This window comes from Triticum aestivum, chromosome 5B, assembly GCF_018294505.1.
Source record: "Triticum aestivum cultivar Chinese Spring chromosome 5B, IWGSC CS RefSeq v2.1, whole genome shotgun sequence".
NCBI classification, from domain to species: domain Eukaryota; kingdom Viridiplantae; phylum Streptophyta; class Magnoliopsida; order Poales; family Poaceae; genus Triticum; species Triticum aestivum.
This window is the reverse complement of record NC_057807.1, coordinates 350,498,611-350,522,196: the sequence shown is the minus strand read 5'-3', so window position 1 is coordinate 350,522,196 and position 23,586 is coordinate 350,498,611.

Here is a 23,586-nt window from a genome sequence, read left to right as displayed (position 1 = left end):
TCCAGCAGCGCCGCGTCAGCCTTGACCTTCTCCGACAAGGTCTTCTCCCGCTCCTTGGCGGCCTCCAGCGTCTGCGTCAGCGTGGCCAGCTTCAGCTCCAGGTCTGCTTTGGAATCCTTGGCGGCGCTGAGCTCCTTGCCCCTCTCAGCGAGAAGGCCTTGCAGCTCACCGTGGGCGGCAGCATCCTTCTCACGCTCACGCTTGAGCGCGGCAAGCTCCTCGCCGCTCTTCCCAATATCGGCTTCTAGCTGTGCCACCTTCTCCTCTAGCTCTTTCTTGGCGGCCTCTGCAGTTGCCGCGGCGTCCTTTGCCTCCTTGAAGCGCCCGCCAAGTGATCGCTCACGCTCGGCGAGCTCTTCCTCGTAGCTGTCGAGGTTGGCCTTCCGCTGCACTAGTTCACCTTCCCGCGCGGACTGCTTCTCGGCAGCCAGCCTTTGTTCCTCCTTAGCCTCGGCCCTCTCGAGAAGAAAGGCAGTGCGCTCCTCGTCGACTCACTCCCGCTCCTGCGCCAGGGACCGGAGAGCTTCTTGATTTTGGCCCCGGAGCTCCTCCGCGCGCTTTTCCATGTCAACTCCCGCCTTCGCGACAAGCGCTTCCCGGGAAGCCAGCTTGGCTTGCCGGGTGTGGTAGAGTGACAGCAGCTTCCGCAGTAGCTGCTCCTCCTCAGGCTCGCCGCTGCTGCTGCCGGGCGCGTCAACCAATGACAGTTCAGCAGAGGCGAGCACCTCCCCGTCAAAATTATCCCCCTCGACCGGCGCCCTGGAGCTCGACGCCCAGGGTAGCTTGATGAAGATATTGTCACCGGCCTTCAAGTAGGCGCCGGGCTGGGGCTCCTCGGAGCCCGGCTCCGCAGAAGCGGCAGTGGGTTCGGCGGTCGGCGCAGCGCCCGGCGCTCCTGCGGCCTCAGGGTCGTCAGTGCGATCGCCCGACCCCTCACCGGCTTCCGCAGCAGCAGCCCCGGCGACCTCCTTGCCGGCGGTCTCATCAGCGCCGGCACCTTCCTCGCCGGCGCCCTCTGTCTCCATTGGCTCAGCCGTAGATGGGTCTGGAGAACGAAGAAGGGAGGAAAATCAATCAAAAATCCAAGAAAGGAAAAACGGAAGAAGCAGAACCCAAGGGAAAGTTTCTGGGCAAGTGGATTACCTGCGCCAAGATCTTCAGTTGCGGCCTCAGTCACCGCAGGATCAACAGTGCCGTCCCTTGCCGGAGAGTCCCCCCTTGCCGGAGAGCGCTCCCTTGCCGGGGACTCCTCCCTTGGCGGCGCAGTCGAAGCAGGTGGCACTTCGGGACCAGCCTCCGGGCGCTCCTGATGAGGCTGCTCTGCTCCTGCACAAGTCAACAAGCAAGATATCAACAAAGGAAAAAGCACTCAAGCGCGCCCGACAGCAGAAGGCTAAACTATGAACTTACGCTGGGGGCTGTGCTGGGGGCTGCTCTGAGGGGTAATTGCCGGGTCCGTCAAGGTGGTCTCGGGCCCACCTCCTGCTGACACGATGGGGTCATCCTCGATGACGATCACCGCGGCCTTGGCCCTCTTCACCGCTCTCTGGGCCAGTGTTCTGAAAAAAAAGGAGTCCAGATTGGAGCAAGTCAGATACAAGATATAAACAGGAAGATTGAAGAACTACAAGAGCACCAAAGAAACTCACTCTTCTTCCTCCTCGTCGGAGCTGAGCGCGGAAAGATCGAAGTCCGGCCCTCCTCCGGTGCAGCGAGGTGGAGGAGTAGGATCCCTTACCCGCTTGGCGGGGGCAGTGGCAGTGGCCGGGGAAGATCCCGCTCCAGTTGCCGCTGTTGCGTGAGGCGCTCCCGCGGCAACATTGCTTGCCGCGGTAGAGCGCATCGCGCGGCTCGGTGGCTGTGGAGCCGGCTGCCGCCCCGCTGCGTCCCCGGCCCTACGAAGGCGCCTCCTTGGCGGGGCCGGGGGCTCCGCCTGCGGCAAGTTCTCTGAAGGCTCAGCCTCCTCCTCGCCGGCCTCGCTCGGCTCGGCTTCGGAACTGGCAGCCCACAATAGAAGAATAGCGGGAAGAACGGGTACCCATTTGGAGCCAACTCCGAGGCAGCGGCCGGGAGTACCCTCGTGCGCGGATGCGCATGCGTCTCCGTCACCCAAAATAGGTAGAAGTACTCCCTCAGCTCCTGCACGCCGAGCTGGGGGGTGAAGATCGCCCGCTCCTTCCGCAGCGCCGCGAGCCGCTGCGCCTCGGCCGACTTCACGCCCTTTCCCTTGTCGGCTTTCGGGGCCATGGCGGAGGTGGTAGGGAAGGTCGACGGCATGGTGATGCTGATGGCAATGGGGGGGGGGGGCGGAGCGCTGCTCTCTCGGCTACGAGAAGAAGGGGGGAGCGGCGGAGTTTGAGAAGAAGGAGTAGCAGCAACCAGCGAGGGGGAACGAACTGCCTCTATTTCCTCTGCTTATAAAGAGGGACGGGGCGGACGTTTCGGCCTTCCAAATAAACAACCACCCACGATCTCTCCCACGATGCCGCATTCAACGCGTGCCATTATGGGAGAGCGCGGTGGATACGGAGCAAGATTTGGCGTGGCCCAACCCGCGTGTGCCCGTGCCCTGTCTTGGGCCTGGCCCAACAGCGCTCGGCACCGTGTCTGGCCCAGGCCCGGGGGCTCCTGTCGGTGTACTAGAATAGGGGTACCCTAGTACCCCGAACTTGTGCACGGGCAGTTGCAAGACCCCGCGGCAAAGGCTTGCCGGGCAAACGCCAAGATCCCCCAAGGTTCCCTTGGAGCCATCCAAGAACAAAGTATTTAAGCTAAGGAGACAAGACCCCGGCAAGAGGAGCTTGCCGGGAAGGCCAACCAAGGCGCTCCAAGGAACTTGCCGTGACGCGCCACGCGCTCCGGCAAGGCAACAAGGCACCGGCAAGAGGAGCTTGCCGGGAAGACTAAATAAGGTACCCCGAGGCCCGATGAGCGACGAGCTTCTGGACCCGGCGAGATAACAATAGCGGCAAGGCGCTTGCCGCGGCAGGCGGCCACTCTGCGCCCACGCTCCAGTGCATCCACCAACGTGTCGCTCTGGGGGCCTCTCCGGGCGCGCGTGGCGGGAGGCTGTGCAGCCAGCGGTGCGCAGTGGCATGCGAAGTTGACAAGATCGCCATCGTGGCGAATGGTGGCGCCCCTAACGGTCCTTTTCTGCACTGTTCGGGCGACTCAGACGGGCATTTAATGCCCTTGTCCCCTGCCGTCAGGGTTAGGTAGGGTGCACTGTACAAGCAACTGTATCAACTACCTCGCTTTTTACGTTTTTACCCTCCTCTGCGTTGCCACCTGTCGGTGACCCCTTTAGCGTATAAAAGGAGGCCCATGCGCAACGTAGGGGGGGTTCGAGGGCTCAGAGGTTCGGACAGTTTGCTTCGATTCATTCGTAGCCCAGAAAACATCACACTCTCTCGCTCGAGAGCAAGAACACCAGATAATACAACCAGACAAGCAGCAGTAGGAGTGTTATCTCTCCGGAGAGCTCCGAAGCTGGGTAAACTGCTCGTGTGCCTCGCCTCGATCTGCTCTTCGTGCGACCTCCGCCCCCCGCCGAACCGAAAGGGGCCCGGTCCGCCGGCCCCATAGGTGTTCGTGGATCAGTTTCCCCGACAAGTACGAAACAATTGCTTGGCTTGTCATTAGGGGTATAGAATCTGGGAACATCTTTGTGTGAAGAAAATGAAGCATAGCCTAACTATATGATTTTGTAGGGATGAACTTTCTTTAGCCATGTTATTTTGAGAAGACATGATTGCTTTGATTAGTATGCTTGAAGTGTTACTATTTCTTTTATCAATATGAACTTTTATTTTGAATCATTTGGATCTGAACATTCATGCCACAATAAAGAAAATTACATTGAGAATTCTGCTAGGTAGCATTCCACATCAAAAATTCTGTTTTTATCATTTACCTACTCGAGGACGAGCAGGAATTAAGCTTGGGGATGCTTGATACGTCTCCAACATATCTATAATTTTTGATTGTTCCATGCTATTATATTACCCATTTTGGATGTTAATGGGCTTTGTTTTACACATTTATATCATTTTTGGGACTAACCTACTAACCGGAGGCCCAACCCGTATTGCTGTTTTTTTGCCTATTTCAGTATTTCGAAGAAAAGGAATATCAAACGGAGTCCAAACGGAATGAAACCTTCGGGAGCGTGATTTTTGGAACGAACATGATCTGGAGAACATGGAGTGCAAGTCAAGAAGCTTGCGAGGCGGCCAGGAGACAGGAGGGCGCGCCCACCCCCTCTGGGCGCGCCCCCCTATCTCTTGGGCCCCATAGGCGGCCACCGACGTACTTCTTCCTCCTATATATACCTACCTACCCCGAAAACATCCAGGGAGCCAACCAAACACAATTTCCACCGCCGTAACCTTTTGTATCTGCGAGATCCCATCTTGGAGCCTTCGCCGGTGCTCCGCCGGAGGGGGAATCGACCACGGAGGGCCTCTACATCAACACCATACCCCCTCCGATGAGTTGTGAGTAGTTTACCACAGACCTTCGGGTCCATAGTTATTAGCTAGATGGCTTCTTCTCTCTTTTTGGATCTCAATACAATGTTCTCCCCCTCTCTTGTGGAGATCTATTCGGTGAAAACTCTTTTTGCAGTGTGTTTGTCGAGATCCGATGAATTGTGGGTTTATGATCAAGTTTATCTATGAGAAATATTTGAATCTCCTCTGAATTCTTTTATGTATGATTGCGTTATCTTTGCAAGTCTCTTCGAATTATCAGTTTGGTTTGGCCTACTAGATTGATCTTTCTTGCCATGGGAGAAGTGCTTAGCTTTGGGTTCAATCTTGCGGTGTCCTTACCCAGTGACAGTAAGGGTTGCAAGGCATGCATTGTATTGTTGCCATCAAGGATAAAAAGATGGGGTTTATATCATATTGCTTGAGTTTATCCCTCTACATCATGTCATCTTTCTTAATGCATTACTCTATTTTTGTCAATTTGATACTCTAGATGCATTCTGGATAGCGGTCGATGTGTGGAGTAATAGTAGTAGATGCAGGTAGGAGTCGGTCTACTTGTTGCGGACGTGATGCCTATATACATGATCATGCCTAGATAATCTCATAATTATTCTCTTTTCTATCAATTGCTCGACAGTAATTTGTTCACCCACCGTAATACTTATGCTATCTTGAGAGAAGCCACTAGTGAAACCTATGGCCCCCAGGTCTATCTTTTATCATATAAGCTTTCAATCTACTTTTATTGGCATCTTTACTTTTTCGCATCTATATTATAAAATACCAAAAATATATTTATCTTATCATACTATCTCTATCAGATCTCACTTGCGCAAGTGGCCGTGAAGGGATTGACAACCCCTTTATTGCGTTGGTTGCGAGTTCTTTGTTTGTTTGTGTAGGTGCGTGGGACTTTTGAGGAGCCTCCTACTGGATTGATACCTTGGTTCTGAAAAACCGAGGGAAATACTTATGCTACTATTGCTGCATCACCCTTTCCTCTTCAAGGAAAACCAACACAAGCTGAAGACGTAGCACACATGTTCATATTATTGAAGCCAAAAGATGCAAAGTTGATAATGATAGTGCAACTTATTTGTGGCACTGCTGTTTAGGTCATATTGGTGTAAAGCGCATGAAGAAACTCCATGCTGATGGGCTTTTGGAATCACTTGATTATGAATCACTTGGTGCTTGCGAATCATGCCTCATGGGCAAGATGACTAAAACTCCATTCTCCGGAACAATGGAACGAGCTACTGACTTATTGGAAATAATACATACTGATGTATGCGGTCTGATGAGTGTTGAGGCTCGTGGTGGGTATCGTTAATTTTTACCTTCACAGATGATTTGAGCAGATATGGGTATGTCTACTTAATGAAGCATAAGTCTGAAACATTTGAAAAGTTCAAAGAATTTCATAGTGAAGTGGAAAATCATCGTAACAAGAAAATTAAGTTTCTACGATCTGATCGTGGAGGCGAATATTTGAGTTATGAGTTTGGTCTTGAAACAATGTGGAATAGTTTCGCAACTCATGCCACCTGGAACAACACAATGTAATGGTGTGTCCGAATGTCGTAATCGTACTTTACTGGACCTGGTGCGATCTATGATGTCTCTTACTGATTTACCGCTATCGTTTTGGTGTTAATGTTTAGAGATAGCTGCATTCACTTTAAATAGGGCACCATCAAAATCCGTTGAGATGATGCCTTATGATCGGTGGTTTGGCAAGTAACTAAAGTTGTCATTTCTTAAAGTTTGGGGCTGCGATGCTTATGTGAAAAAGCTTCAACCTGATAAGCTCGAACCCAAATCAGAGAAATGCATCTTCATAGGATACCCTAAGGAAACTATTGTGTACACCTTCTATCACAGTTCCGAAGGCAAGATTTTCGTTGCTAAGAATGGATCCTTTCTAGAGAAGGAGTTTCTCTCTAAAGAAGTGAGTGGGAGGAAAGTAGAACTTGATGAGGTAATTGTACCTTCTCCCGAATTGGAAAGTAGTTCATCACTTAAATCCATTCCAGTGATTCCTACACCAATTAGTGAGGAAGTTAATGATGATGATCATGAAACTTTAGATCAAGTTACTACCGAACCTCGTAGGTCTTCCAAAATACGATCCGTACCAGAGTGGTAGGGTAATCCTGTTCTGGAAGTCATGTTACTAGACCATGATGAACCTATGAACTATGAGGAAGCGATGATGAGCTCAGATTCCGCGAAATGGCTTGAGGCCATGAAATCTGAGATGGGATCCATGTATGAGAACAAAGTATGGACTTTGGTGGATTTGCCCAATGATCGGCAAGCCATAGAAACTAAATGGATCTTCAAGAAGAAGACTGACGCTGACGGTAATGTTACTGTCTACAAAGCTCGACTTGTTGCAAAAGGTTTTCGACAAGTTCAAGGAGTTGACTATGATGAGACTTTCTCACCCGTAGCGATGCTTAAGTCTGTCCAAATCATGTTAGCAATTGCCACATTTTATGATTATGAAATTTGGCAGATGGATGTCAAAACTGCATTCCTTAATGGATTTCTTAAAGAAGAGTTGTATATGATGCAACTAGAAGGTTTTGTCGATCCAAAGGGTACTAACAAAGTGTGCAAGCTCCAGTGATCCATTTATGGACTGGTGCAAGCCTCTCGGAGTTGGAATAAACGCTTTGATAGGGTGATCAAAGCATATGGTTTTATACAAAATTTGGAGAATCCTGTATTTACAGGAAAGTGAGTGGGAGCTTTGTAGCATTTCTAATATTATATGTGGATGGCATATTGTTGATTGGAAATAATACATAAGCATAAAAGGATACTTTAATAAGAGTTTTTCTATGAAAGACCTCGGTGAAGCTGCTTACGTATTGGGCATCAAGATCTATAGAGATAGATCAAGACGCTTAATTGGACTTTCACAAAGCACATACCTTGATAAAGTTTTGAAGAGGTTAAAAATGGATCAGTCAAAGAAAGGGTTCTTGCCTGTGTTACAAGGTGTGAAGTTGAGTCGGACTCAATGCCCGACCACTGCAGAAGATAGAGAGAAAATGAAAGTCATTCCCTATGCTTCAGCCATAGGATCTATCATGTATGCAATGCTGTGTACCAGACTTGATGTGTGCCTTGCTATATGTATAGCAGGGAGGTACCAAAGTAATCCAGGAGTGGAGTGCTGGACAGCGGTCAAGAACATCTTGAAATACCTGAAAATGACTAAGGATATGTTTCTCGTTTATGGAGGTGACAAAGAGCTTGTCATAAATGGTTACGTCGATGCAAGCTTTGACACTGATCCGGATGACTCTAAGTCGCAATTCGGATACGTATTTATATTGAATGGTGGAGCTGTCAGTTGGTGAAGTTCCAAGCTGAGCGTCGTGGCAGGATCTACGTGTGAAGCGGAGTACATAGCTGCTTTAGAAGCAACAAATGAAGGAGTCTGGATGAAGGAGTTCATATCCGATCTAGGTGTTATACCTAGTGCATCGGGTCCAATGAAAATCTTTTGTGACAATACTGGTGCAATTGCCTTGGCAAAGGAATCCAGATTTCACAAGAGAACCAAACACATCAAGAGACGCTTCAATTCCACCCGTCATCAAGTCGCGGAGGGAGACATAGAGATTTGCAAGGTACAAACGAATCTGAATGTTGTAGACCCGTTGACTAAGCCTCTTGCATGAGCAAAACATGATAAGCACCAAGACTCCATGGGTGTTAGAATCATTACTTTGTAATCTAGATTATTGACTCTAGTGCAAGTGGGAGACTAAAGGAAATATGCCCTAGAGGCAATAATAAAGTTGTTATTTATATTTCTTATATCATGGTAAATGTTTATTATTCATGCTAGAATTGTATTAACCAAAAACTTAGTACATGTGTGAATACATAGACAATACATAGTGTCCCTAGTATGCCTCTACTTGACTAGCTCGTTAATCAAAGATGGTTATGTTTCCTAACCATAGACATGTGTTGTCATTTGATAAACGGGATCACATCATTAGAGAATGATGTGATGGACAAGACCCATCCGTTAGCTTAGCATTATGATCATTATAGTTTTATTGCTACTGCTTTCTTCATGACTTATACATGTTCCTCAGACTATGGGATTATGCAACTCCCGAATACCGGAGAAACACCTTGTGTGCTATCAAACATCACAACATAACTGGGTGATTATAAAGATGCTCTAGAGGTGTCTCCGAAGGTGTTTGTTGGGTTGGCATAGATCAAGATTAGGATTTGTCACTCCGTGTATCGGAGAGGTATCTCTGGGCCCTCTCGGTAATACTCATCACTATAAGCCTTGCAAGCAATGTGAGTAATGAGTTAGTTACGGGATGAAGCATTACAGAACGAGTAAAGAGACTTGACGGTAACGAGATTGAACTAGGTATGATGATACCCACGATCGAATCTCGGGCAAGTAACATACCGATGACAAAGGGAACAACATATGTTGTTGTGCGGTTTGACCGATAAAGATCTTCATAGAATGTGTAGGAGCGAATATGAGCATCCAGGTTCCTCTATTGGTTATTGATTGGAAATGTGTCTCGATCATGTCTACATAGTTCTCGAACCTGTAGGGTCCGCACGCTTAACGTTCGATGATGATTTGTATTATGAGTTATGTGATTTGATGACCGAAGTTTGTTCGGAGTCCCGGATGAGATCACAAACATGACGAAGAGTCTTGAAATGGTCTAGACATAAAGATTGATATATTCGACTATGTTATTTGGACACCGGAAGAGTTCCGAGCTGTACCGGGTAAATATGAAGTGTCAGAGGGGTTACCGGAACCCCCGGGGAAGCAATGGGCCATCATGGGTGTCGGTGTCAAAACCGGCGGATCTCGGGTAGGGGGTCCCGAACTGTGCGTCTAGGCGGATGGTAACAGGAGACAAGGGACACGATGGTTTACCCAGGTTCGGGCCCTCTTGATGGAGGTAAAACCCTACGTCCTGCTTGATTAATATTGATGATGTGTGTTACAAGAGTAGATCTACCACGAGATCAAGGAGGCTAAACCCTAGAAGCTAGCCTATGGTATGATTGTTGTTCATCCTACAGACTAAAGCCATCCGATTTATATAGACACCGGAGAGGGCTAGGGTTACACAGAGTCGGTTACAATGGTAGGAGATCTACATATCCGTATCACCAAGCTTGCCTTCCATGCCAAGGAGAGTCCCATCCGTACACGGGATGAAGTCTTCAATCTTGTATCTTCATAGTCTTGGAGTCCGGCCGATGATGATAGTTCGGCTATCCGGACACCCCCTAGTCCAGGACTCCCTCAGTAGCCCCTGAACCAGGCTTCAATGACGACGAGTCCGGCGCGCATATTGTCTTCGGCATTGCAAGGCGGGTTCCTCCTCCGAATAATTTATAGAAGATTGTGAACACCAGGATAGTGTCCGGCTCTGCAAAATAAATTCCACGTACCACCGTAGAGAGGAAAACATTACACAAGTTCAATCTGCTGACGTATTTGGCGGCGTGACGTCACACCACTACCAAGCCTTTACTAGAATTGTTTTTATTGTACCACCTCAGCGCGTTTAGCGAAGCGGTTTCCTTGGCACGTCTTGTCGAAGCAGAGATCGTGTTCCCCTTATTCCGGGATTCCCATAAATACGGACGTGGGTAACCCAACCGCGCCCGTTGCCACGCCCCCTCCATCGAAGGCGGGTTCCAAACGGTCACGGGGACGGCTCTTGGTATTCTTCCTCTTTATAATGAGACCAACGCCCGTTCTTTTTCTTCAATCCTCAATCGAATCCGCCTCTCCCCCCAAGTTCCAACACCCAGGGCTCCAGATTCAGGTACTTTCGACCTTCGACAATGTCCGGCTCCGACCTACGAGGCCGGTGGATGCCCTCTTCCGTCACGGAAGAAGACGTGCTAAAGCTGAGAGACGCCAGGTACTTGACCTACGAGATTTCGCATAGGTTGCCTGCCCGAGGGCAAGTTATTCCTACTCCCGAGCCCGGCGAGAGCGTCGTGTTCGTGTCTCACCTCCGTCGGGGTTTAGGCTTCCCGATGGATCCCTTCGTGAGGGGGCTCATGTTTTACTATGGGCTGGAATTCCATGACTTGGCTCCGGAGTCCATCCTCCACATCTCATCATTCATTGTCGTCTGCGAAGCCTTCCTCCGCACTACCCCTCACTTCGGCTTGTGGCTCAAAACCTTCAACGTGGAGCCGAAGATGATAGAAGGGCGTCAGGCAGAGTGCGGCGGGGCGGTTATAAGCAAGAGGGCCGATGCTCCATGGCCCGAGGGCTCTTTTCAGGAGGAGCTCGGCTTGTGGCAACAGGAGTGGTTCTATATTACCGCTCCCCGGGGCAGCAGGCAGAGGCCGCCGCCCGTCTTCCGCTCGGGCCCTCCACAACGGCTGACGTCATGGGTCAACAAGGGGCTTAACTGGGGGCCATCCAAAGACGTACCCCTGTTGCAGGACCGGATTCGAGGCCTCCAAGAAAGGGAGATTAATCTGGTCGTAGTGGCACAGGTTATGCTGATTCGGCGCCTTCTGCCCTGCAAACGTCGCCCCCTCCGTCTGTGGGAATTTAATCCGGAGGGGCCACGAGCTCTCCAACACTTCATGGGTTTGACACCCGCGGAGATGTACAAACTGTTCTTCGGATCGCAAGAGATGCGTCCGGACTTGACCGAGGATGCTGGCCTAAGCTGCAATCGCCCGGATACTCAAGTAAGTAGCCCTGTGTCCGGACATATCATCCATTTATTTATCATGGGTTTGCTTTTTAACCAGCTATCCCTTGGACAGGAGTGGATAGCGCAAGCAAAACTGATACGGTGTCCGGTCCCCCTCCCTGAGACCACGCCGGATCCCGTGTTAGTCAAAATGTTGGAGGTTGCGCCTCCGGAGGAGAGCGAAGGGGGGCACAGGGAAACTACCACCTCTGCCAAGGAGGCCTTCAATAAGGGGGGAATCGAGAATCCCTCCTTCCAGGGGGAGAAGAGGACCTCTTCCGAAGATCCGGAGGCCAAGGCCTCAAAGCGGGGAAAGAAATCTGCACTGGAAGGTCCTACGCCGGGAAGAGCCCCAGCCGTACTGTCTCCTCAGAGGAATCAGCCCTCCAGCGAGCCGTAAGTAAAAAAGGGGGGATTTTGTAATAGGGAACGCCCCTGTATTGTTTCCAAAGGTAACCGAAGTTTTCACCTTGTAGTTCGGATCTCGGCCCATCTCAGGAGAGCTCATCTTCGGGGGACCTTCGTCCGGAGATGATGGAGAGTGAGACGCCTCCATCTGCCGCCCCGTCGGGCGGGGCGGACGACCCTGAGGTCTCGTCACAGAGGGTCCTCCCAAGTCCGGCGAGGCCGGAGAGTCCGGCACCCATTGGAGTACGGCCGGTGGAGCTGCAGGATTTGCTCAAGAGGGCGTCTATTTCGGAAGATCACCGCACATTAATGAGTATGGTACTTGAGAGAATCTCATCCGCCAAAAGCGGGTTGTATGAGGCCATCGGAAATTTGCTGATGGGGTTTGAGGTACGCAAAAAATGACATACCTTTTGACAGTTTTGCACATGGAGTGTGCCCTGTATAGATAGTAGCCCCTGAGACTTGGTATGCTGTCGAAAGCGATAGCGTGCCAAGGATCATAATCTCAGTTATAGAATGTCGCCTTTCCTATGCAGGTGGCGGGACGTTCGGTGGCCAGCCGGACTGATGGAGTTGCCGAACTGAAGAGACAACTCGATGTTGCAGATGCGGACATCGCGCTGGTCAATAAACGACTTAACGAGTCGCAAGGTAGGTGGTTGCTCCGCGGTTGCCTAGTAAGGGAGCTGATGCCCGTTCCTTACAATTTGTATGCTTGATGCAGATGGCGCCGCTGCTGTGGAAGACCTTCGAGTAGAGCTTGCTCTAGCCAAGGAGCAAGCCAGGATAAGTGATGCGGCTGCCTCGAAGGCAGCAGAAGAGCTAAAAGTCGAAAAGGCTGCTCACTGCCGAAGCAGGGAAGAGTTGGCCGGAATGGCCTTGAAATTAAAAGATGCTACCGACCGTTGTGAGGTTCTTGAAGGAGAATGCCGAGTGGAGCAAGAGGGCCTGAAGAAGGCCGCCGCCGAAGTCAAGGATGCCCGGAGTGAGATGCGGGCTATGAAGGAGGAACTGCGTCAAGCCGGAGACATTGCGGCTGGAAAGCCCTTTCTTCTGCGTAGGAAGTTCACGGATCCGAAGTATGCTCAGCTGGGCCAGTTGTGTGGTGCGGAGGATCCTTATCTGATTTGGCGGCGAGTGCGGCGGACGCAGTCGTGCACTTCCGAAGCCAGAAGGATCACGAAATGGAAGAGCTTTACTGGTCTCAATTCCATAGTCCGGAGCGTCCACTTCCGTTGACTGATCGGCTGGCTGAGTGGGCTGAGCTGAATAGATTGTCCGGACTTGCCATGACGGATGTGGTCACTCATCTGTGGCCGGAAAGGCCCAAGCCGAAGAGTTATTTTGGCTTGTTGCAGCAATTCCTTGGGGCGGTGCCGCATATCAAGGCGATGAAGCGGTCGGCATGCATAGAAGGTGCACGGATGGCTCTCGCCCGTGTGAAGACATACTGGGCGGACATGGATGCCACCGCTGTTGCATCCCGGGGTTCGGACAAGAGCCGATTACCCGCCGAGCACTATTTTGAGGAAGTCCTGCAGGGCGCTCGTTTAATAGAGTCGCAGTGCTCGAAAGATGTCATGTTCAAATGACGTGTATGATTTGTGAGATCATGTTTATAATGCAATAGCTTTTTATACTTGTGCGTTCAAGTATTGAACTATCTCCTGTGCGGCCGTATATGTATGAATAACCTGAAAGTTGCAGTCTTTGGCTTCAGCCCCCACGCACATGGTGCGGGGGTGTTTGCAAAAAAGAAAAGCGCTTTTTCACACTTAATCCAACGTCTTGGTCCTTTGAAGGAGGTGATAGCATAGCAAACTAGGCAACCGGACTATAATGCTTTATCACTTTCACTTAGCCATAGGAGCTCGATGGTGGGGCTACTATATAGCCCCTAGAGGCACCGCGCTCTCCGAACTCGGGGCGCGTATGTGCCTGACCGGGAAGCGGTCCTTCGTCAAAGCGGAGGAATTCTAAACATTCCAATAGTTGATCGAGTGGTTGACCAGTCTCTCGCTATATCATGACAGTCAGTTTTCGGCTTTCTCTACTGAGGTGCTCGCCCGGCCGAACTGGGGCACAATCGCAGTAGTTCTCCTGGTGCCGCGTTAGCCGATGGAGCGGAACGTAAGGCAGCAAAACACAGGAGCCGGGCAAACCCAACATTTGACCAAAGACATGATTCGGAGCTGATGCATATAAGGCCTAACTCGAGACGCCGAACACTCCCTGAGGTGTTCGGTCTTTATGATACCGGGCAGAACAATGCCCTAGGCCCCTCGTGTCCAGGTGCAGGCGGGAACTTCTGACGCGGCCGATGCCAAAACGCCAGCCTCCTCCTCGGTTATGGTAGAAAACCGGGGGATGTGTATCAACAAGAGACAGTAAGAAAGGTTTACGCAGGGTCTTAATCTGAAAAGAATCCTTGCAACTGGTCCCTGCTGCACGTCTGCGCCTGTGTCTCCGTTGTGCTGTATCCTGGACGGGTGTAGCACGTGCTTCATCTGTAAAAGAGAAGGACTTAGTTTGGAAGAAATATCGTGCAAAGAATGTATTTAAAATAAAGTATAATTTGGAAGATGAATGAAGTTGAGCTTTATTGGCTCTCATCGTTTATACGTACAGCCCCTTGCGAGGGGGTATGCGGCTGGGAAACCCCTTGTATGTTTACGCCGGACTCGCCTAACCGTGTCCGAGGTCTAAATGACCTGTTTTTAGGGGCTTTGACCTGCAAGGTCGGATTAGTGTGTGGCTGTCAAGGCGGCCTCACGTTCTCCATGGTCGAGGAACACTCGGAGTTACTCTTTAATGAGATTATGCCGCATGGACCGGGCATTTTAAGCATAAGAAATGCGTAATGTGGTATTGCATTAAAGCGGGCGAAAGCTTCGCGTCCCAGTAGTGCTTGAGGGCTACTGTGAAATGGGGCGACATGGAGAGTGAGCTTTTCGCGACGGAGGTTGTCGGATGAACCGAACACAACCTCTAGTGTTACCGAGCCTGTACAATTGGCTTAAAGGCCTAGCGTCACTCCTTTGAAGGAAGTGCTGCTACAGCGAATTGTGGTGGGGTCTATCCCCAATCTGCGGACGGTGTCCTGGTATGGCAGGTGCCGCACTATGTTTTCGTGTTATCACATGAAGTGAGTTCACTTTTTTGACTTCTAATGGGAAAGTCTTCTGTTTTCCGGTGTGCTGCTTGTGGGGTTCGTCGTCTTCGCTTGATGCGTCGAGCCCCTTGCGTTCGGCATTAAGTCGGCCGGACTGCTTGAAGACCCAACAATCTCTGTGCGTATGGTTTGCAGGCTTCCCGGGGGTACTATGTATTTGACATAGCCTATCCAGAATTTTGTTTAGGTTGGATAGCTCGTCACTGTTTTCCTTGAGGGGCAGTGTTTTGTTATTCGGCCGAGAGCTTTTGAATCCGGCGTTGACCGCCGTGCTATTTGGGCCATTTTCCTTATTCCGGCGCTGATCTTTTCTGCGTCGTGATTTTCCATTTCCATCCCTGACTTCGGATGTACTCGGGTCGCTGGTGCTGCATCTAGCCAGCCGGCTGTCCTCCCCAGCACAAAAGCGGGTCATGAGGCTTGTTAGTGCGGCCATTGTTCTTGGTTTTTCCTGGCCGAGGTGTCTGGCGAGCCATTCGTCTCGGACGTTGTGCTTAAAGGCTGCTAAGGCTTCGGCGTCTGGACAGTCGACTATTTGGTTCTTTTTGGTGAGGAACCTGTTCGAGAATTTGCATGCTGACTCTCCGGGCTGTTGAGTTATGTGACTTAAATCGTCTGCATCCGGAGGGCGGACATAAGTCCCTTGAAAATTTGCTCGAAACGCATCCTCGAGCTCTTCCCAACTTCCATGGTATTTTCTGGGAGGCTTTTGAGCCAATGCCGAGCTAGCCCTTTGAGCTTGAGGGGTAGGTATTTTATGGCGTGGATATCGTCTCCTCTGGCCATATGTATGTGTAGGATATAATCCTCAATCCAGACTCTGGGGTCTGTTGTTCCGTCATATGCCTCTATGTTTACGGGTTTGAATCCCGCTGGAAATTCATGATCCAGTACCTCGTTGGTGAAACATAGTGGGTGTGCGGCGCCCCTGTATTTGGGTGTGCCGTTGTCTTCAAACGCTCGGCGGGTTGTGTTGCTTCCTGGAGTCTTCTTTTTTGGCCCATAGATAGACCTGACCGGGTCATCCTTTTTCCGAGGATCTTTATGCTGATCGTGTGCCGGCTTGTGTGCGGAGCCCCTTGCTGCTCTTAGCCTGTCACCTGGTCGTCTATCCGGCCAGGCGGCCTCTTTCTTTTTTGACTGCGGGGGCTCTAAGGCCTCCTCGTCGAATTGGGGCAACAGCTTGTGCTTCGGGTAGCTCTTTGCCTGGCGACTAGCGTCGTATTTATCTGCGGTATTGAGTACTTTGCTCCATCTCATTCGGAGTGCGTCCTCTGCTGTTTTGAGCTTCCACTTTTGCTTCTTCAAACTTCTTGCAGTAGCGATGAGCCTTTTGTGAAGGTTCTTATGCTCTGGCGATGTGTTCGGCGTGAGGTCGTCTATGCTCTTGTTTTCGCCAGGGATGGGTTGCTTGTCCAGTTCATCCTGTTCGGATGGTTGCTCGATGGCATGTTCGCCATCCACTGCTTTGCCCTGCTCTAGGGCCGGGTCCGTATGGGTGCCGTTTTTATCGAGGCGGGACTTCGGGCGGCGCTTGCGTCGCCATTTTGGTTGTTTATTGGGGGAGTTGTCCTTCGCCACGTCCCGTTGCTCTTCATTATCGCTTCTTTTTGGTATATCCACCATACATACATCATGAGTTGGGGTGGCTTTCTAGTGCCTGATAGGCGCTGGTTCTTGGTTGTCTCTGGCATCGTCGTCCATACCGTCGATGTCTTCGGAGTCATAGTCTAGCATGTCGGTTAGATCGTCGACAGTGGCTACAAAGTGGGTGGTGGGTGGGCTTTGAATTTCTTTGTTGTCCGCATCCCAACCGTCCTGACCACAGTCCGGCCAGGGCTCTCCTGATAACAAGAGATACTTTAGCGAACTCAGGATGTCGCCAAAAGGTGAGTGTTGAAAGATGTCCGCGGCGGTGAACTCCATGATTGGCGCCCAACCGGATTCGATTGGAGGGGGCGCGGGAGGCTCGGAGTCCGGCGAGGAGTCCGGCACCTCGGAGTCACGGGCTTCATGAGGGACAAGATCAGTGTTCAGCTCTATCGCCGCAGAGGTTGCAGCCCCCGAGGCGGTGTCTAGCCATCCGTCCTCGATCTGCGCAGCCAGCTCCAAATTGAAGATCGGAGCGGACTCGAGTGCGGCCTCCAGGATATTGTCCGGCTGCAGAGCTAAATCATGCCCATCGTGACAGCGCGGCACGCTCGGCTGTGGCTCGAATCCATCAAGGATCAAGTCCCCGCAGATGTCAGCTGTGAAGTTCAAACTTCCAAATCTGACCTGACGGCCAGGGGCGTAGCTTTCGATCTGCTCCAGATAGCCAAGTGAATTGGCCCGCAGTGCAAAGCTGCCGAATACGAAGATCTGTCCGGGGAGGAAGGTCTCACCCTGGACTGCGTTGTTGTTGATGATCGAAGAAGCCATCGAGCCTATCGGTGACGACACAGAGGAACTATCAATGAAAGCACCAATATCGGTGTCAAAACCGGCGGATCTTGGGTAGGGGGTCCCGAACTGTGCGTCTAGGCGGATGGTAACAGGAGACAAGGGACGCGATGTTTTAACCAGGTTCGGGCCCTCTTGATGGATGTAGAACCCTACGTCCTACTTGATTAATATTGATGATGTGTGTTACAAGAGTAGATCTACCACGAGATCAAGGAGGCTAAACCCTAGAAGCTAGGCTATGGTATGATTGTTGTTCGTCCTATGGACTAAAGCCATCCGGTTTATATAGACACCGGAGAGGGCTAGGGTTACACAGAGTCAGTTACAATGGTAGGAGATCTACATATCCGTATCGCCAAGCTTGCCTTCCACGCCAAGGAGAGTCCCATACGGACACGGGACGAAGTCTTCAATCTTGTATCTTCATAGTCTTGGAGTCCGGCCGATGATGATAGTTCGGCTATCCGGACACCCCCTAGTCCAGGACTCCCTCAATGGGCCATAGGGGAGAGAGAGGACAACCCATATAGGGGAGGCGCGCGCCACCCCCCATGGAGAGTCCGAATAGGACTAGGGGAGGGGGCGCGACCCCCCTTTCCCTCTCCCTCTCCCTCTCCCTTCCTTCCTTCCTCCTTCCACCAAGTGGAATCCTACTAGGACTTGGAGTCCTAGTAGGAGTCCTCCCTCTTGGCGCGCCCTACAGGGCCGGCCGGCCTCCCCCTCTACTCCTTTATATACGGGGGCAGGGGGACACCCCAAAGGACAACAGACAATCTCTTAGCCATGTGCGGTGCCCCCCTCCAAAGTTTAACACCTCAGTCATATCGTCGTAGTGCTTAGGCGAAGCCCTGCACCGGTAAACATCATCATCACTGTCGCCACGCCGTCATGCTGACGGGACTCTCCCTCGACCCTCTACTGGATCAAGAGCTCGAGGGACGTCATCGTGCCGAACGTGTGCTGAACACGGAGGTGCGTATATTCGGTACTTTGATCGGTTGGATCATGAAGACGTTCGACTACATTAACCGTGTTACTAAACGCTTCCGCTTTCGGTCTACGAGGGTACATGGACACGCTCTACCGTCTCGTTGCTATGCATCTCCTAGATAGATCTTGCGTGATCGTAGGAATTTTTTTGAATTACTACGTTCCCCAACAATATATATATATATAGGTGGAGGGGGGAGGAGGAGGCAGCCCTAGCAATGCCCCCCTTTCCTTCCTTTAGGCATGGAGGAAAGGGCAGGAGGGGGCCGGTGGCTGCCCTGCCCCACGCGCCTCTCCCTTCCATGTATGGTGCATGGGGGGATGGAAAGGGGGGTCGGCTGCCCTAGGATGCCTCCTCCTTCCTTCTGGCGTGCAGGGCAGGGAGGTGGAGCGCCCCCAGCCCCCTTGTGGGATAGTGCACCTCCCTCCTCGGCCCATGAGGCCCACCAAGTAGATATAACCTACCGGTGGCCGACCGGAACCCATTCCGGCAGTCTGATGCATTCTGAAACCTTTCCGAAACCCGTATACCTTCATCCTATATATCAATCTTTACCTCCGGACCATTCCGGAGCTCCTCGTCATGTCCGTGATCTCATCTGGGACACCGAACAACATTCGTTCACCAACATACATAACTCACATAATATTATATCATCAACAAACTTTAAGCGCGCGCACCCTAGGGGTTCGAGAATGATGTAGACATGACCGAGATGCTTCTCCAGTCTATAACCAATAGCAGGACCTGGATGCCCATATTGGTTCCTACATATTATACGAAGATATTTTATTAGTCAAACCTTTATATGTTACTTGTTCGAGATTCGATCGTCGGTATCTCCATACCTAGTTCAATCTCGTTACTAGCAAGTCTCTTTACTCATTCCATAATACATCATCTTGTAACTAACTCCTTTGTCACTTTGCTTGCAAGATTCTTGTGATGCAATGTTACCGAGAGGGCACAGAGATACCTCTCCATCATACGGAGTGACAAATCCCAATCTCGATTCATGCCAACTCAACAAACACCTTCGGAGATACCTGTAGAGCACCTTTATGATCACTCAATTACGAAGTGACATTTTATAGCACATAAGGTATTCCTCCGGTATCAGGGAGTTGCATGATCTCATGGTCGAAGGAATATGTATTCGACATTAAGAAAGCAATAGCAACAAACTGAACGATCATATCCTAAGCTAACATATGGGTCTTGTCCATCACATCATTCTCCTAATGATGTGATCCTGTTATCAAATAACAACTCATGTCCATGGCCAGGAAACCTTAACCATCTTTGGATCAACGAGCTAGTCTAGTAGAGGCTTACTGGGGACTTGGTATTTTCTTATGTATTCACACATGTATTTAAGTTTCCGATCAATACAATTATAGCATGAATGATAAACCTTTATCATGATTAAGGAAATATAATAATAACCACTTTATTATTTCCTCTAGGGCATATTTCCAATAGTCTCCCACTTGCACTAGAGTCAATAATCTAGATTACATAGTAATGAATCTAACACCCTTGGAGTCTTGGTGCTGACCATATTTTGCCTGTGGAAGAGGTTTAGTCAACGGGTCTGCCACATTCAGATCCATATGTATTTTACAATTTTTTGTGTCTCCATCCTTGACCTTTTCACGAATGGAGCTGAAGCGTCGCTTCATGTGTTTGGTTCTCTTGTGAAACCTGGACTCCTTGGCTAAGGCAATTGCTCTAGTGTTGTCAAAAAAGATTGTCATTGGACCCGATGCACTGGGTACTACACCTAGATCAGATATGAACTCCTTCATCCAAACTCCTTCATGCGCTGCTTCCGAAGCAGATATGTCCTCCGTTTCACATGTAGATCCCGCCATGACGCTCTGCTTGGAACTGCACCAACTGATAGCTCCACCATTCAATATAAATATGTATCTGGTTTGCAACTTAGAGTCATCCGGATCTGTGTCGAACCTAGCATCAACGTAACCCTTTACGATGAGCTCTTTGTCACCTCCATAAATGAGAAACATATCCTTGGTTCTTTTCAGGTACTTCAGGATATTCTTGACCATTGTCCAGTGATCCACTCCTGGATTACGTTGGTACCTCCCTGCCAAACTTATGGCAAGGCACATGTCACGTCTAGTACACAACATGTGATACATTATAGAACCTATGGTTGAGGCATAGGGAATGACTTTCATTCTCTCCCTATCTTCTGCCGTGGTCGGACTTTCAGTCTGACTCAATTTCACACCTTGCAACACATGCAAGAACCCTTTCTTTGACTGGTCCATTTTGAACTTTTTCAAAAAATTCAAGGTATGTGCTTTTTGAAAGTCCGATTAAGCGTCTCGATCTATCCGTATAGATCTTGATGCCCAATATGTAAGCAGGTTCACCGAGGTCTTTCATTGAAAAATTCTTATTCAAATATCCTTTTATGCTATCCAGGAATTCTAGATCATTTCCAATCAGCAATATGTCATCCACATATAATATAAGAAATGCTACCGAGCTCCCACTCACTTTCTTGTAAATACATGCTTCACCATAAGTCTATATAAAACCAAGTGCTTTGATCACATCATCAAAACATATACTCCAACTCCGAGATGCTTGCACCAGTCTATAGATGGATCGCTGGAGCTTGCACACTTTGTTGGCACCTTTAGGATCAACAAAACCTTCTGGTTGCATCATATACAACTCTTCTTTAATAAACTTGTTAAGGAATGCAGTTTTGATGTCCATTTGCCATATTTCGTAATCATAAAATGCGGCAATTGTTAACATGATTCAGACGGACTTAAGCATCTCTACGTGTGAGAAAGTCTCATCGTAGTCAACTCCTAAGCATCTCTACGAGTGAGAAAGTCTCATTGTAGTCAACTCATTGAACTTGTAGAAAACCTTTTGCGACAAGTCGAGCTTTGTAGACAGTGATATTACCATCAATGTCCGTCTTCCTCTTGAAGGTACATTTATTCCCAATGGCTTGCCGATCATCAGGCAAGTCCACCAAAGTCCACACTTTGTTCTCATACATGGATCATATATCAGCTTTCATGGCCTCAAGCCATTTGTTGGAATCTGGGCTCATCATAGCTTCTTCATAGTTTGTAGGTTCGCCGTTGTCTAACAACATGACTTCCAGTACAGGATTACCGTACCACTCTGGTGCAGTACATGTTCTGGTCGACCTACGAGGTTCAGTAGTAACTTGATCCGAAGTTTTATGATCAGCATCATTAGCTTCTTCTCTAGGTTGTGTATGCATCATGGGAATGGTTTTCTCTGATGTGCTACTTTCCAATTCAAGAGAAGGTACAATTACCTCATCAAGTTCTACTTTCCTCCCACTCAGTTCTTTCGAGAGAAACTCCTTCTCTAGAAATGACCCATTCTTAGCAACAAAGGCTTTGCCTTCGGATCTGTGGTAGAAGGCATACCCAATAGTTTATTTAGGGTATCCTATGAAGATGCACTTCTCCGCTTTGGGTTCGAGCTTATCAGGCTAAAGCATTTTGAAATAAGCGTTGCATCCCCAAACTTTAAGAAACAACAACTTAGGTTTCTTGCTGAACCATAATTCATACGATGTCGTCTCAACATATTTAGATGGTGCCCTATTTAATGTGAATGCCGCTGTCTCTAATGCATAACCCCAAAATGTTAAAGGAAAATCGGTAAGAGACATCATAGAATGCATCATATCTAATAAAGTACGGTTACGATGTTCGGACACGCCATTATGCTGTGGGGTTCCAGGTGGCGTGAGTTGTGAAACAATTCCGCATTGTCTTAAATGAAGGCCAAACTCCTAACTTGAATATTCGCCTCGACGATTAGATCGTAGAAACTTTATTTCTTGTTACGATGATTCTCCACTTCACTCTGAAATTCTTTGAACTTTTCAAATATTTCAAACTTGTGTTTTATCAAGTAGATATACCCATACCTACATAAATCATCTGTGAAAGTTAGAAAATAACGATACCCGCCGTGTGCTTCAACACTCATCGAACCACATACATCAGTATGTATTATTTTCAATAAGTCATTAGCTCACTCCATTGTTCCTGAGAACGGATTTTTAGTCATCTTACCCATGAGGCATGGTTCACAAGTATCAAATTATTCATAATCAACTGATTCCAAAAGTCCATCTGCATGGAATTTCTTCATGCGTTTTACAACAATATGACTTAAACGGCAGTGCCACAAGTATGTTGCACTATCCTTATTAACTTTGCATCTTTTGGCATCAATATTATGAATATGTGTATCACTACAATTGATATTCAACAAAAATAGACCATTCATCAAAGGTGCATGATCATAAAAGATATTACTCATATAAATATAACAACCATTATTCTTTGACTTAAATGAATAACCATCTCGCAATAAACAAGATCCAGATATAATGTTCATGCTCAATGCTGGCAACAAATAAAAATTATTGAGGTCTAAAACTAATCCTGAAGGTAGATGTATAGGTAGCGTGCCGACGGCGATCAAATCAACCTTGGAACCATTCCCGACGCGCATCGTCACCTCGTCCTTAGCCAATCTTTGTTTACTCTGTAGCTCCTATTTGGAGTTACAAATATGAGCAACCAAACCAGTATCAAATACCCACGCGCTACTACAAGCATTACTAAGGAACACATCAATAACCTGTATATCAAATATACCTTTGTTCACTTTGCCATCCTTCTTACCTACCAAGTATTTGGGGCAGTTATGCTTCCAGTGACCATCTCCCTTACAGTAGAAGCACTCAGTTTCAGGCTTGGGTTCACAGGAGCGGCAACTTGCTTGACATTCTTCTTGAAGTTCCGTTTCTTTCCCTTGCCCTTTTTCTTGAAACTAGTGGTGTTGTTAACCATCAACACTTGATGCTCCTTCTTGATTTCTAGCTCCACTGATTTTAGCATCGCGAAGAGCTCGGGAATCGTTTTCATCATCTCTTGCATATTATAGTTCATCATGAAGCCTTTGTAGCTAGGTAGCAGTGACTGAAGAACTCGGTTAGTAACACTCTCAACTAGAAGATTAATTCCCAGCTGAGTCAAGTGGTTATGATACCCAGACATTTTGAGTATGTGTTCAATGATAGAACTGTTCTCCTCCATCTTACAGCTAAAGAACTTGTTGGAGACTTCATATATCTCAACCCAGGCATTAGCTTGAAATATCAACTTCAGCTCTTGGAACATCTCATATGCTCCGTGACGTTCAAAACGGTTTTGAAGTCCCGGTTCTAAGCCATAAAGCATGGCACACTGAACTATCGAGTAGTCAACAGATCGATCCTGC